The sequence below is a fragment of the Apteryx rowi genome, unplaced genomic scaffold (genome assembly GCF_003343035.1).
Source record: "Apteryx rowi isolate R43461 unplaced genomic scaffold, aptRow1 scaffold_103, whole genome shotgun sequence".
Taxonomy (NCBI): Eukaryota; Metazoa; Chordata; class Aves; order Apterygiformes; family Apterygidae; genus Apteryx; species Apteryx rowi.
Genome location: NW_020447231.1, coordinates 1,259,716 through 1,275,343, shown reverse-complemented (window position 1 = coordinate 1,275,343; position 15,628 = coordinate 1,259,716).

The following is a 15,628-nucleotide window of genomic DNA, read 5'->3' as shown; positions in this document are numbered from 1 at the left end:
ACGCTGCTGTGAGTGAGATGAGAAACTGGCCTCATTTCTGTGTCCGAGCTGGAGCGCTGGAGGACGCTGGTGGGGGAAGCAGTGCTTCCCTGACACCACATCTGCATGGGGCGCTGCAGAGGGAGGAGAAGGTGCACACTGGGGAAGGGGGAATAGCTTCATGCACCCCCGAGCGGGACATGATCCTGACTGAGCCAAAGATAATGGGTTTGATAGTTTAAGACTATGGCAACTGCAGATGTCTTTGAATGCGTGAGCAGAGCAACAGGTCGGAGACTTGGCTCATGGTGATGAGGTTTTGAGAGAGGAGGAGAAGCCTGTCTTCTGAAACTAGGCACACAGCTTCAAATTTTTTTGAACATCTCTTTGGGATGACAACCTATGATCCTTCTTTTTTTTTTTTCTTTTTTTGTATGGTTTGTGCATAAGAGTGACTGCTTCGGTGTGCAGTAAGTTCCTCAGGAGTAGACTAGAGAAGGAAAAGTACCTGCATCTATGAAAAGGATAATATGGGGAAGAGAGTCAGAAAGTCTCTGCTTTCCCAGGGAGCTCCATGCCTTCTTAATGCACCTTACCACTGACTCAAAGACGGATTGCTATCAGTGGCATAATCAGTGTAATTTCTAGCAGCTCCTGGATTTTCTTTCAAGGTTTCTCATCCAAGCTTTGCTAAGCTGTCTTTGCTTATCCTGTATGTTCAAAAATCATCCTAGCAGTCAGGGAATTGGAATACAACACAAAATAGCTGAAAGCTAGCTATGAATTTAGGAGCTGTGCTAGCTGTTCAGAGATTTATTGTCTTTTTTTCTGGGTAATGGGCGAGTTAGAACTTTTCAATATTTCCAAAAGAGAGCAGTAGGAAATATCCCTGAGGACAGGCTGTCTGAGCTCTGATTCTGTATCATAAGTCCAGTACCAATGTTTTTTCTAATGAAAAAAGTAATTCATTCAGCTAAAAGAGAGTGAGCTTAACTGTGAAAATTAAAATCAATGCTTTAATTCAATACACATACCATTACCAGCTGTTGAATGGCATGTAATACAGTTTTACTGAAAAAGACAACAGAAAGGACCACAAAGGAGGCTTTGACAAAGGCTAGGATTCTCATCATCAAAATTTTTGGTGCTTTTGAAAGTAAATCTGCATTATTAAGTCCTTCAGACAATGGGGCATAGTGTAGAGGGCATAAAAGACCCAACGGTGTTTTTCTGAGCACAGATCACTGCTTCCTGTAATGTTCTGTTGTCAGAAATATATGGTGATTAGCTATTTATCAGACTGAAAGCACATCATAAAACATTCTACATATCATTGAGTTTCTAATAATATGTGTCACTGTAAAGATTAATACATTTAGTCAGTCCACATAACTTCATGAAACACCTTCCTTCACCAAGATTTTTGTTGGTTTTGGCAAACAGAGGATGAAACATTGATGGAAAGGAACATATACTTTGGTTGACTGGTCTATGAAACAACACACTTGTTTTTTCACTCCAGGTTAGCACCATTTTGAGGTGGTGATAAGATGCCCCCTGATAGAGTTGTTAGTGTCTGCACTTCTCACCTGCCTATTTTGCCACTACTGCAGCCCCCTTTAAGCTGTGTTTTGTGACATGACTTATGTGTATTGGCCCCCTGCAGATCTTTTTGCCATGCTAAAGCACAGTAAAGACCAGCACTGCATATCAAGGTCAATATTTTCAATTTTGGGCACTGAGAGTCCAGCACTTAAATCCATATTTAGTCATCTGAATAACTGCCCTTCCAAGCACCCATGTGTCTTTCAGTTCCAGTGATTTATCACTACTAGCACGTCTGCTGATATTTCTTCAGAGCTTCATAGTGTCTAAGAATACATTGGAAGTTGCATTTTATCCAGAAGATAATTAGTGTAATTATTGTTTCTGAAAAACAAACAAAAAAACAAGGCAACCTTAGCATTGCAAAAGGGTAATTGTTTCAAATCACAGATGTCTGAAAATCCATCCACATATCCAGGCAGCTAAATATACTTCTGCCACTGGCTTAGAAGCCCCATGTTTGAAAAGTGTGTCCCAAGCTCAGTCAAAAACACATGATTTGAAATGAGATTAGTGATGAATCCAAAGGAAATACAACCTTTTCAGGTTAGAACATAACATGTGACTGATGACATGCATCCCCAGTTCATGGGAGAAGATGGGAGTTCATTTAGATTGATTTATTAATGTTTTTCACAGAGTCACTAGAATACTTGATAATTAATGGCAAAGAAATATGAGTTCAGCTAAAATCCTCCATAAATTAAAAGTATTTAATTTAATAGTAATTTGGAGGATTTTTCAAAGTGCCAGAGCAAGATAATGTGCACTTGCAAAAAAAAAAAAAAAAAACAAGATTGAGAGAACTGTCTGGTAGATTGATACGAGTAATGTATCTTTATAGCCACACGGGTCAGATTTCTGCAGCAGTATTACTATCCTTCACATCAACATTTCTATGAAGAGATAGAAAAAATGCATCAGGAAAAGCAGTCTCCAGCATTTCATTCCTCTCTCTTTAGCTGACTAAAGATTTACTGCAAGCTTCACAGTACAGTTTAAGACTCATCATTATTTCTCAGAACAATGTCAGTTTTAAAATAGCCTAGAATCAGCTAGTGGACCAATTGAAGCTGCTGTTGTTCGAAGCAGCTCATTCCACTAAAATACTTCTGAGTTATAAAGACGTAAGAGCAAATCTAAGGAATGCTGGCATTTTACTGATTTTTCTGCTCTGTCTTTCCTCTGACTAACATCAGCTTAAACTCTTTTGCCGACCAAAGCAGAGGCCTCCAAACTCCAGCTCCTTAAAGACCAACAGGTAAATGAGGGTTTCACTGGCATACATGCTCCCAAATCCAGTTCCAGCATGTAAGAAATATTATTTATGGCAGTGCAGGGAGCAGGTGTGCTCACTGCGTGGCCGGACCTGCACGGTCCATGTGCCCGCGTGCAGCTGCTGGCCTGGCCTGCCAAGGGGGTAAAGCTGTGCCTGTAAATTTGGGGGAGCACTCATCCTTTGCTTCCCACCTCATCTTCCCATTCCCAGCCACCTGGGCTGGTTGAAAAGCAGGCAAGCCATCTCCCACTCCCCCTCCTCCAGGCCGGAGGAGACTGGGGGTGGTGGCAGCTTGCTCTAAGATGCAATATTTAAAGCCAATAGACTCTAATATGCATCTTAGCCCTTCTGACTGCCAAAAACAGGTATTCAACCTGTTTTTTTCCAGAAAACAGGCTGGTTATACATTAATGCAGCAACACCAACAGTGAGCAATATAGACAGACCCAGTGTGCACTGTGGAACTGCTTATTAAAATTTCCATGCAATCTTCCCAGGAATTCAGGGGGATATGGATCATTTCACTCAGCAAAGATAGGTTGTATTTTTTCATGCCCTGTGTCCTCGAGAGTGAGGTGGTTAAACGCAAAAGGTGAAAATTTTCAAAGGAGAGGGTTAAAGGGCTGGGACATAGATTCGGAGAAGGATCTCCCTCTTTCTCTCATGCCCATTTGAAAAAGCCCTGCTCTGCTTTGGAGGATTTGAGTGACTCCCTGCTGCATATTTCGGGAGTACTGGAACATGTTCAGTCATGGGCAGGGAAGATAGAGCGTACTTAATTCTCTGCACTTTAGGTGGTTTACATTGGCACTGTCTGAAAGGTTTAAAGCTCTGAAGTTTACAAACTCACAAAGTCTTGGTGTTCACATTTAACATTATGTACTTTTATACCTGAAGCAGGAAACAATAGGAACCAGCATAAAAGTTTTCTCAGGAGCCTGCCTTTTGAATTATCTAAATGAAGGTGGATGAGGGGGAAAAAATACCAAAGGGGAGTCAAAAATTGCTCTGTTTAAAAACAAAATTCCCCAGACCCACACACCCCCATAATGATGTGGCAGTAGGATGAAGTATAAGTAGTTTAAAGTGAAGCTCTGGGATATCAAATTTTATACTACCTTTGGCACAGTTTCTATAAACTAATGTCTTTTCTGCAGACACTAAAGTTGCTACAGTTTGTACAGATACCCTTCAGCCTCCTTTAAACCGCTGGACAAGGAGCAGCAAAAGCGTCTCTCTGACCCAACACTCTGATCCAGCCCGTGACAGGCTTTTTCCCTGGGTTACCCAAAACTGCCTTGAGGATGCCTTTTTTGTCTGGGTTTTAGGAGCAAGACCTCCCCTTTTCTCTCCATCTTGATCGCAGCCCTACCATTTACCCTTCCCGGGCATTTCCCGCAAGCATGTGAGCCAGAGGACCCTCCTGGGCACAGACCTCTGCAGAGGAGCCAGCTGCAGCTCCCCAGCCAAACACTTTTCTCTCTCTCTCTTTCTCACTTTTCTTTTTTCCCTAAATCTAACTGCCCTATGCTTTTTTTTTTCTTTTCTTTTTTTTTTTTTTTGTGAAACTGGGTAAATATGGAAACTCCTAGACCTACTCTGAGCTGCATTCCTGCTTCACTACTTGTTAAAAGCCAGATCAGAAAAAGTCTAGAAGAACTGAAATCACAGTAGTGGCTGCAGGAATAGTTATGCTGTACAGTACCTTGCTTTCTATGGAATAGTTAACCCTGATTTGTTAGAATACCTTCTAAATTCATGATGTGTTGAGGATTCAGGTCCTATTTTCCCATATGCAGTGTTCCAGTAATGGCCATGGTACTATATTTGAAATAAACTGCCATTCAGCATGAGTAAGGATCCAAAAATATGTCATTTTTTTTCCTCTTAGTTTTTATCATTGGTAATTATGAAGGATAGGTAGCAGTGTGCAACAACTCAGGCTTTTAGGGACCTAGACACATACTTAGTGTGTCTGTATGAATATCTGACACAGATGGCAAATAAAATAGCAAGTCAGCTTGACATCCTGACAGCAAATTTTCTTGCTAGTGGAAAGGGTAAAAGCACATTCTGAATTGCAAGAAGCACCCATCGTAGCCAAAGGATGCTTTCCTACCAATATCATTTGGCACAAGAAGGACATATTATTTTGCAATTCTAACTTGCACAGTACATGAGCATGAGGTGAATCAGCATATCACTATTTCACTGTGGTTTTCAGACTGCCTTTATTCTTTCTTTTCAAAGTTAATATCTGGCAGAGGCATAATTTGATATTTTGCTATGGGGCTTTTAATGATTTCTGTTTTTGAAACACAGCAGTTGAGTGAATATGCTAAAATATAAGTGCGCTTTACACTCTCTGGACTATATCCTGCATTTAGCTCATGTTCAAGAGCACATTAGGCTGAAATTTTTTGAAATCTCTATTTCATTTTAGTCAAAAGGAAGAGTTTAATGTACAATATGAACTAAGGGGATGCTTGAATATGAATAAAAAATACAAACAAAAGCGGTTATAGTTCTCTCTTCTTCCCCCATTTCATTGATTTAAAGCTGTTTTTATGGTAATAAGCACCAAGTCACTGCAATGCATTATGGATAGCAAAACCAAGTCTTTCAAGCTAATTCCTTGCATATGTTTCATAAAAGGAGGACTGAATCCCGGAGTCAGATCAGTTTTAATTGCTCCCAAATAATCTGATTCAGGATCCATTCTATATTTAAATTCATTATTTCAGGCTCTGCATTTAAACTGAATGGACAGCTTAAGCTGTAAAATTTGTTGTCTTGAATGTTCTCCGGGATACCCCTTTTCTAAGTTCCATGTATTTAAGCTGCACTCCTTGACAGAGATGCCTGGAATAGGAGTTATTCCCTAGCACCAAGGAAAAGCGCTGCTGGCTGCCATGATTCCCGGTGCTCTCCAAGCAGCACTGCAATGCCTCATCACGCAAGACACAGTTGTGGTATCACAAAAATAGAACATCTATCAATTATGGTTGAGGAGGCAAAACCTCTGTATATAATTCAGACAAAATCTCCTGCATGTATTGAATCCAATAGCAGAAAAAGGGACATGAGGTGCAGGAAGAACTGATGGATTAGAGAACTCACCACGCAGGAAGATATTACCATTAAAGCCAGACTTACACTGCAGAATGATTATACAGAGATTTTTCTTGGTTCTATACAGGCTTCAGTTTTGTTTTCCTCTTCTTCAGGTCTTGAGGTTTTTGAGTTTTGGGTTTTTTTTTGTCATGCTGACCCTTAAGAGTTATCATTACCTGAAATAAATAAAAACGAACAGGAAATGCAATATGCTTGGTACACTAAAGGTTTGAGTTTTTCATCTCTTAACATTTTGTTTTTCAAATCACTGTATTCCCAGTAGCACAGCAAAAATCATTTGCCTTAATGCAATTGCTAACAACTGTGATATCAACACAAACCTCTGTTTGTTCATATGTTAAGCTCATTGAATAAAGCAGCTTATCATTTATCTGTGCAGAAGCTTTTAATTAGTTTTCTGAATTTACTCCAGAGATTAATGGGTAGATAATATTTAATATATGCTTTATTGTTTTCATTTCTTTATTGAGATGTCTGAATTTGTATGCCAATCCACCTTTGATCTTTTATTTTCTCTCTGCGTTAATAACTGTAAGATATTTGACTGCAAACAAACTCCCATATAAAAACCCTAGTAGTCCATTGCAATAGTTTTTAAAAGGTAGTGGTGGGGGGCTATAATTTAGGGCAGAGCAAATTCTGCTCTCTTGAGGATTATAAACTGTGCTCAGAAAAGACCCATTTGCGCTGGCGTCCCATGCTGGTGGTTTTCAAGATTTGCAGTGGGTGGGCGGGTGGTCCTGCAGCGCCAGCCGCTCCACTCGCCCACCCCAGCACGCTCCTGGCAGCCTGCCCTCACCGCGCCTGGCGCATCCGCCCCTCTGCTGGGTGCTGGGCCCTCTCTCTGGGCCGGGTTTCCCCACTGACCTGCCTCACCGCACCGTTCGCCTTGCCCAGTGAAATTTTTGTGGAAAGCTCACATCTGCCCCAACTCAAGATGGGTGTGTCTGCAAATACCCCAGAAGAAACAGCTGCCATCGTGGCGCGGGGATTGTGTCCCCTTCTTGCCAGGAAAAGAAAGCAAGCCCAGGCTCCCAAATTCCTCTTTGCTGTTCTCCTCTATTTCTTTTCTTTCATTCTCCCGTGCCTTGGGAGAATGTGCACCTTCACAGTGCAGATAAAAGGGAATGGAAATCCTAAGTAAACAGCACATCACCTTTATTAAAAATAGTGCCCTATGTAAATATAAAGTTCAACGTTACAGTTTTGTTGGCCCAGTAGGAGGAGGATTAAAAATGCTTATTAGTGGGTTTAAAAGCAAGAGTTCAGTTATATTAGCTACAAAAATATAATTATCATAATTAAGATTGCAAAGCACTAATGAAGACCTTTAATAATTATCCTTTTTCCTCAGAGATTCACTTTGCAAAACCTGATTTGAATTTTACATCACACTGAAGAAACTTTATCCCTGTAAAATGGGAACCACCGGTAGCATGATGAAGCTGAGAGCAGTGGCACCCAGCACATTGGTGGGGGCACGCCAGCACCATGGCTGGAGTGACCCTCAGACTGCAACAGGAGGGACCCAAGGCTGTAAATTCACGGGACACAGTGCAAAACACAGGTGCAACCTCGGCTTGGTGCTGCATCCGAATGCTCAGCTGGGGTACGGACTTGGACACAAAACTGGGGGGCCAAAACTGAGCAGCACCCAGCCACGTGGCGCCATGCAACCAGCCAGGCTGTGTGTCTCTGGCCTCTAGTCTCTAGGCTTTGCAGTGCCCAAACGAGCTCTCAGCTGGCTGCACCCTCCTGCCTTGGTCTTGTCAGAAATAACCTTAAAACCGCATAGATGACAGGGTGCACCAGCAAGGGAGACAGCAAGCAGTACAGACAAATAGTTCATGTGGACACAGGCTTAGGGGGTCCCTCCTGAGAGGGGAGAGAGGCAGCAAGTTGTCAAAATTAGATGACAACAAATTGTCCATTTAAAAATATCTCCCCAAAACAGCTTTTCATGATTCATCTGCCCAGATGATTAAATATTTAGTTCTGCTGACAGGAATATGATAGTTACTATAGAGCAGAAAATTTAGTACAGTGTGTGAGTTATAAGCAGATATGTTATCAAGCTGTTAACACAAAAGTGATAGGATTATTGACGCTGATATCTGTATTTATTTCTGTATATTGTATAGGGATTATTTCCCCTGTATCACAACAGATTTAGGCCACAGCTTTGGCTTTCGCACAGGGAAGGGAAGCTCTTGCCTTCTTGCAGACTCTGTGCAAGGGCTGTAGTGCTTCCCTCTGTGTTTCCCACCTCCGGCTCCCATCAGTGGGAAGAGCTGAGGCCGCCATGGGCATCACCATGCTGGGACACCCAGGCTGGAGGAGCTAGTCATGGGGCTATGAGGACAGTGGTGGCCAAGGTGAGCATTTGCCACCTGGCTTGAGTCCCAGCCTGCTCCTTGGGCCGGGTCCCACCAGCACCTAGGGGCTTACTAGGTCAAGAGCCATGTGGGGGGAGAGGACAACACAGGAAGGACAACACAGCTCCCACGGGGCTGGGAGAAGGCCGGGCCCCCAAGAGAAGATGATCCTTCACCCCCAGGTTCTGCTCAGTGGAGAGAGAGTTACCACACGAGGTTAGACATCAAAACATCTATGCCTTCAAAGAAATAGGGCATCACATTGAGCTTCTGGTGTGCTTTCCTCTTTCTTTGCAGAAATACGTGTTCTCATATTTCAGCATCTTATGTATGGAGCAGACACCATTGCAGCTGGTGTAAACTGTGATTGTACTGTCAAATATTCAAAATTCCCTTCTGGAGTCRATTCCTCTGCTGTTAGCAAAGTTACTCCCAGACCCAGAGCCTTTAAAAGAAGTGTACTGTGGTCCTTTAAGAGCCATCCATAGACATTTAACAAATAAATAAAAATGTGGGGGGAAATGAACCTGTTTCAGCTCCTGAATATCTTGCTTTATACTTTAGTGCAACTGTAGCCTGTTTAATTGGATGAAAAGGATTAAAAGGATCTCATCAAGGCTATTGCTGACAGGAAAAAAAGAGAGCAACTTTGACAACAATTCCACCTAGAAAGACTGATTTTCTGCTTGTGTTAGTGTTTTCCAGGTAGTTCATGCCAAACAAAACAAAAGTCCTTGAGTTTTTGTCAAATAAATGTTTAAAGCATTATAGTAGCACATTCTGACAATGCACATGTGTTGGCTGAGCATTTGACCATCAGAAAATCATAGGTCAGATGTATTATTCTACTTATTTAAATATTTGCAGAAGCAAATAAACTTTAATATGTTTTTACAACTAAGATACTTTATAACTGAGACCATTTTCCGGGGAAGATTTCAGAGCTAATAGTTACAAAATAATCTGTGCAGCTCTATCTCAATGTTTAGGCCTCGAGTTTGCAAACATATGCATACATGAGGGACTTCTTATAGCAGTGTAGAGTTAAGCATATGTTAAAGTCTTTGTACCTTCAGGACTTCTGATACTATGAGAATTAAAGATTTACAAATACCTAAAACAGATTAAGAACATGGGAAGGAGAGAGAGAAAAATATAAATTTTTGCAGTCAAGGGCCATTCTCAAGAGAGAGATTTTTTCTTCTTTTTTTTTGGTAATTCTATTATAAAGTGAATATGCTTTCAAATCAATGTCTAAAACTGACATGACAGACACATGACATATAGACATACAATGTTAAGATATGTATCTCACATTCCTTTCTCATAGATGGCAGGTTTATAAAGCAGGAGGGATGTCAGCGTAGGGGAGACAGTGCATAAGCTCTTTGTAACACAGAAGACCAAAAACATAATAAAGTAGGTTCCAGGAAGGTATATAATATAGAAACTCATTCAAGGGGACTGATATGCTCAGGATGTTCCTGATGGTAGCCAGCTCACAATATCCAGAAGTGACACCAGGCTTTAGCATAGTGTAACAGGACATGCTGCTGACAGGAACCCAGCGGCCCTGGGGTCCCTACAGAGCCCTGGAATCATGGGATAATTCAGGCTGGACCTTGAGAGGTCTCACATCCAACCTCCTGCTCAAGGCATGGCCAGCTCTCAGGTCAGGCCAGGTTGCCCAGGACCTCATCCAGTCAGGTCTTGAAAAGCTCCAAGGACGGAAGCTGTTCAGCCTCCTTGGCAACCTGCTCCACTGCCTGACCATCCTCATCAGGGAGAAAGGCTTTCTTATGCCCCACTGTGTGGAGCCTGGCTCCATCTGCTCAATGACCCCTTGTAAGCTCTGAGGAGTTGTTTGGTGCCCCCCAAGCCGTCCCTTCCCCAGGCTGAGCAAGCCCAAGCTCCCCCAGCCTCTCTTCACAGGGCAAGTGCTTCAGCCCCAGCCATCTCGGTGGACCTCTATTGAACTTGTTCTAGTTTATCAATCTTTCCTGTGTTGGGAGGGAGGGCCTAAAACTGGATGTGGTATTCTAGATGTGCTGTAATGAGAGCTGAGTAGAGGGGGATAATCCCTTCCCTCAGTCTGCTGGCTGCATTCCTGTTGGGACAGCCCAGGATTATGCTGGCCATCTTTCTCACAAGGGCACACCACTGGTCCATGTTCAGCTTGCTGTTTGACAGGACCTCCAGAGCCTTTTCCGCAGAGCTATTCCCCAGACCGTCAGTCCCCAGCCTGTGTCATTGCTGGGGCTCTTCCTTCCCTGGTGCAGGACTTGGCATTTGTCCTTGCTAAATTTCATAAGGTTCCTGTTGGCCCATTCCTTCACCTGCCCGGGTCCCTCCGATGGCAGCCCTGCCTTTGAGCTTGAAGACAACATAAATGACATCCACTGCTCTCCCTCCATCCACAGATCTAGTCATTTTATCATAGCAGGCAATTGGTTGGTCAGGCACGATTTACTGCTCATAAATCCGTGCTGACTGTTCCCCATCGCCTTCCCCTTCATGTGCCAGAGATGAACTCCGAGAGGACTTGCTCCATGATTTCCCAGAGATTTAAGTGAGGCTCAATGACCTGTTGTTCCCTGAATCATCCTTTTGGCCTTTTTTGAAGGCAACATTTGCCTTTATCCAATCATCAGGGACCTTCCCCAATCACTTCAAAGATGAGAGAGAGCAAGGACAGCAGCCAGCTTTCACAGTGCTCGAGAATGCAGCCCATCAGGTCCCACAGACTTGTCTGGGTCAAGTCCCCTTCAGTTTCCTGACTCGACCCTCATCTGCTACTGGTCGGTCTTCTCCTCCTTGACCCACATCTCTAAGCCCAGAGGCCTGCAAGGCCTTGCCGGTGATGACTGAAGCAAAGAAAGCATTGAGTACCTCAGCTCTCAGCTGTGTTTGGGTTTGCTGTCACTAACTCACCTTCCCATAGCAATGGTCCCACATTTTCGTCGTTCAGCCTTTTACTACTGACATAGCAGTGATAGCTCTTCTTTTTGCCCTTGACGTCCCTTGCAAGTGACAACTGTAGGTGAGCCTTGGCTTTGCTGACACCATCCCTACCCACCCTATAGAGTTATAAATGTTTGGCTGTGCACCCTAGTTTTCTAGTAAGTCCCAGTTCTCCTGCCCTTATGGCAGTAACATGCTGCCTGGCTTTGTACAGTGTTGTAAGGAGGGAGAAATAGATATGTCAAACTAGTAATAATTCATCCTTTAACTGCCCCATGTCGCAGTTTCCTTGCTAAAATAGACCCATTAATTCCAATGCACATGTTTGTGCATTGGACATGTTTGGTAAAACTCCTGCTTCTCGCAGGCACCATCCACTCAATGCTAGGCACCATCCTTCCTCCGAGAGGAATATGCTTTCCCTCGCAAAGACTGCAGTGGTCTGAGCTGCTATTACGTGCTGTATGACAAGGCTAGGTGCTTCATCATCGCAGCCCATTCAGAAAGAGAGAGGGCTGCAAGCAGCCCATTGCAATCACATCATCCGTTCATCACACGGAACAATGTTCCCGACCTGACCTACTTTTCCCATACACCCACGGACCACTAATTCTGTTTAGCATTGCTGGAAGGGGACAGGAGCACCAAAGAGTGCTCCAAGTTACACAGATGGCAGTCTTCACTGATTAATGTTAGTTTAATTTGTTTGCCTTTCTGTTTCCAGTAGTGAGAGGGGAGAGCAGAGCAGGATTTGAACCTGGGGATTCATTTAGTCTAGTCATTGAATTTTGAATGGCTCTAGTCATTCAGTGATGGTAATAAGGAAAGATAACGAGCATATATATACTGATCTTCATCAGACATCTCAAGCTCTGCCCAAACTTTACACATTGCTCACAAGCTAGAGATATATGACTCTTCTCACTTACCCTGGCTGTACTCCAGAATAGCTTTGCTGACATCAGCTCTGTTACTTCTGCCTTAAACTGATGCAAATTATTCCTTACCTATAGAGGGTTCACACACTACATGTCCTAAAAATATAGCCACCACTGAGGTAGAGAGGGAGCAGCTGTCCAACAGCACACAGCAGTAGGCACAACATTTCTGACATATGGAAAAGAATAACTTTTTCCACTAAATAGGAATAATGTAAAGAATAATACCAGGAAACATTATGAGACTTTACATGTCTTCATTATAATCCCATAACACTCAAGTGCTTTACCTGTGAACGCTTCCCTGCCATCCCCAGTTCAGAAGAGTGGACCATTAATACATGTCAAATTCCACCATTTTCATTGTCTCCATTTGGATTTTTTTTAATGTTGGTTGCTTTAAGCCACTTGCCAACTACAGATTCATTGTAAATCTGAAACATGAAGGTTAGAAGAATAATTGTTCAATTGAAATGATCAGTAAGATGCATTTAATAAAACATTAGTCTTTGTGTATTTAATTATTGTCTACTAGAGTTTGGTAATCACCAGATTCTAGGTGATTTTTACTGTAAACCTTTTTATGTAAGAATCATTCTGAGTTTTCAAAAGTCTGTATCTATAGCAGTGCAACAAGTTATCTGCTAAGATAACAGCTTTCCCCGAAAGTTTTCTTCTTGTGCTTTGTCTTTTTTTGGAACCCCCCCAAACATCCTCTTCTCTAATGCAAATAAAATGTAGCAAATTACTGAGAACAGGAAGACTAAGTTACGCACTGCCAGGCAAAAATAATCCTAACTCTAATGGTAGTCACTTACCATGCTACTGGATTTTTTTACTTTACTTGTAAAAACAGTAATTCCCATAACAATTTCAGTATTACATGACCTGTGGTAACTGCAGACTGCCATTCTCCCTCTGAAAAATCACAGTTTCTTCTCAAATAACAGTGTAGATCATAAGAAAAGTGTTTTTTTACTATTTGTTGCCATTTTCCTGAGGTTATTGTGTTTACATTTTCATAAATCAAGTTTAATTTGTACGGGTGGGATTATGCTGTATTTAGCTACAGGCTCTACTATGTTCTTGTAACAGTTCATAGGTTTACATCTGAAAAATAAGTATGGAGGGATGCATTCCTGATTTAAGTTTGACTTGTCTGTGAATCTGTTGATTTATTCTGACCTGTATTTATACAAAGCCATCCTGTGCCTTTACACACGAAACACCTCAGGAGTGCTACACACACCTGAGTGCTTCATCCATGCCAGAGAGACATGGGACAAGGAATTCAAAGCAGTCCCTTCTTGCCTGTCACATTGTGACCTTTCCTCTCACGTCCCGTACGCTAATCCTTCTCATTGCCCCACAGCAAGCATTTGAAGGAAAATACTCTATGTGTCAGTGAGTTTTACCCCACTTCGGAGCAAAGGGGATGCAACTGCTGGCATCAGCCGCAGCGGTGGTCCCCAGTGCTGCTAAATGCCTTCCCAACCTTGGATCATACTCAATATGCACAGGGTCGTGTTGTTCTCTTTCCATTCCTCCACACGCAGGTGGATAAAGCTTTCAAATCCTGAACGATTGAACACAACCATGTGCCTCCTTTGGGCTGCTGTGCTCGTCATCAGCAGCCCCTTTCCTCCCTTTCCAAGAGGAGAAGGAGGGTAACTCCTCCCGCCGAGGCAGCACTCAACACCTGGCTGAAGTTGGGCTCAGCAGGGCTGGACCCTGCAAGCCAAACATTGTGTCTGGGACGTGTGGGGATGTATCCACCTGCTGCTTTTTCTTTGTCCACCCTCACAGAGACAGCAGTTTTGGAGGCTCTGCCCAGGGGCCAGGTGTTAGCTCAAGACATTTCTTCCCAGCGCCCAAATCTTCCATGCAACTCTTGCCTGCGCTCTGTCTGTGGCAGGACTGCTCTCCAAGTGCAATATCATCATCTTTACTTAGGATGGTGGTATTGTACCAGCATCCTCAGTGGTCCTAGGGTGAGACCTGAGGGAGGGCTCAGGTATATGCATAACAGGGTGGGCAGCGATGCCAATGCATGGCTGAGGCACTCCTCTCCCTGGGACTGCGCGTGCCCTGGACGGGACGAGTAGCCGAACACCCCAAAAAGGCCTGCGGGACAGGGGTGGCAGCTACCCCAGCACTTGCAAGAGGCAAGAGGAGGCAGAGTCTGGCCTTTGTGGCCAGTGTAGGGCCAGAGAAGCACAAACACCATGATTTCTCACCAGGCTTCCCCAAGTGCAACCTGGGACCTCTAGGAGAGATTTATGTCTGGGTCTTTGTCATGATCGACAGAGATTTAATTAGGCTGAGTTAACCGAGTATGATTGAAAGTTCTTATTAAATGCCAGGCTGATTTGTAGGAACTGAGATTAGCTGGCCACAGCATCTTTGTGGGAAATCAACAGCTGATAATTTATATTTGAGTGTCAGTCATTTGATAGTGTAGCCATATGAGCACTAGGACAGTAAGGAGGGAAACCAGCCTAGCAGACACAGATGAGCAGTAACTTAACTCACTAAAATACATGTTTCAAGTGCAGCATAAGGTGATCAGGGCCAGATGAATTTTATAGTGCAAGCTCTGCGTCCACTGGGAATAGACTGTATCAAAATAAACATGTGCAACTTTTCTTCTGGAGCGTCCCTGGAGTGACCTGGCATTGTGCCTGAATTACTTTTTTCCCAAGCAACTATTCATTGTATGAATGAATGTGGGGGGACGGTCATGCTGTAATTCTCCATCTGATACCTAAGTCATGGTTACCTGTTTTACCTATTTGTTTCCAGAAAAGCTCATATTAAAAAAATGGGGAAAAAAACTTTAAAAAATGAAGACATTTAAAATAAAACATTTCCATAAAAGCTCTGATGATCAGTTTCCCATGTACTGTTGGCAAAAAAATTCTCACTTTGCTTATCACATTGGGCTCAAGCCAGACTCTCTGGTCAGACGACTTATAGCCTGATGATGGATTTATGGTTTATCCAAATTCCCCCCCATAAGAGAAATACTCTGAGGGACACAACTGGCTAACATGACCAGGCCCCGGGTCAGAGAGGGGAGATGATTTGCCAGAAAAAGGAGCCTAGCTAACAACCAGTTTAGCGGGCAAGTGCTCAGCTAGCAAGGAGCTGGCCCTCAGTGAGGGGGGCAATCAGCTGGGGTGCTGCAGCCTGTCTGCAGCTGATGAGGCTTCCTTGGACCAGGCATAGCAATCGGGGTGTCCAGAGGCCCCCGACTTGTGGGTACAAAGATGGCCCTTATTGTTTGCCTTGCTTCTCATGCTGTACCATCCTACTTCTTAAATTCTTCTAAAGGCAGGAGATTCTCTGGGGAGGGC